We start from the raw sequence: 743 nt of genomic DNA on the forward strand, positions 1-743 counted from the left end.
CCTTCCTTATATCAGGGTAGACTTGGTGTCCAGGCCTGTAGGCTGGAAGGAATGTGGGTCCAGAATAAAATGTGTTTTTAAGGTGTTACATATTTTATAAACGTTCATATTCTATTATTTTATTTTCATCTTCAACTAAAGGGATAAGGGAGTCATTTTCTTGTAAATAAATTATTGAATTCCACAGAAAGGTAGTGTTCTGCTAATATTCATGAATTTATTGTTGAGATTGATTTGTTATAAACAGTTATTGGGATTCTGGATTGCGGGAATCAAAATATAGCAACAATAGTGGTGGTAATTACAATAGCTCAGCACAGAGGCAAGGGCCTTGAGACTTCCACCACATATATCTTGGAAAATAAAGCTTATAAACCCTTAGCAAATGATTTTTTGTATAAGGAGTTGGTCCAAGATGTATACAACAGAGATAGGAGGTTTACTAGCCTTTGCTAGAACAGCTGGAAGCTCTGACCATTGCTTGACACCATGCACTCTCACTGATGATGTATTTCATGCCCTTCCCACTTTATATTGTCGCTATAGTTGCTTTACCTCATAGGTTGTAGACCTCATAAATCCGTTAGTCCCAGGTTTGATCAAATTGGTAGACAATTTAACTTACAACTAGGGATTTAAATTCACTAGGAGTAAAAGATTATTATATAAGATTGGCACAGTTTCACTTTCACACAGCCAAATGGTACAAAGTAAAGTTTGCTGGTAATGGACAGAATGACAAA

Source organism: Penaeus monodon, chromosome 25 (assembly GCF_015228065.2).
Source record: "Penaeus monodon isolate SGIC_2016 chromosome 25, NSTDA_Pmon_1, whole genome shotgun sequence".
NCBI classification, from domain to species: domain Eukaryota; kingdom Metazoa; phylum Arthropoda; class Malacostraca; order Decapoda; family Penaeidae; genus Penaeus; species Penaeus monodon.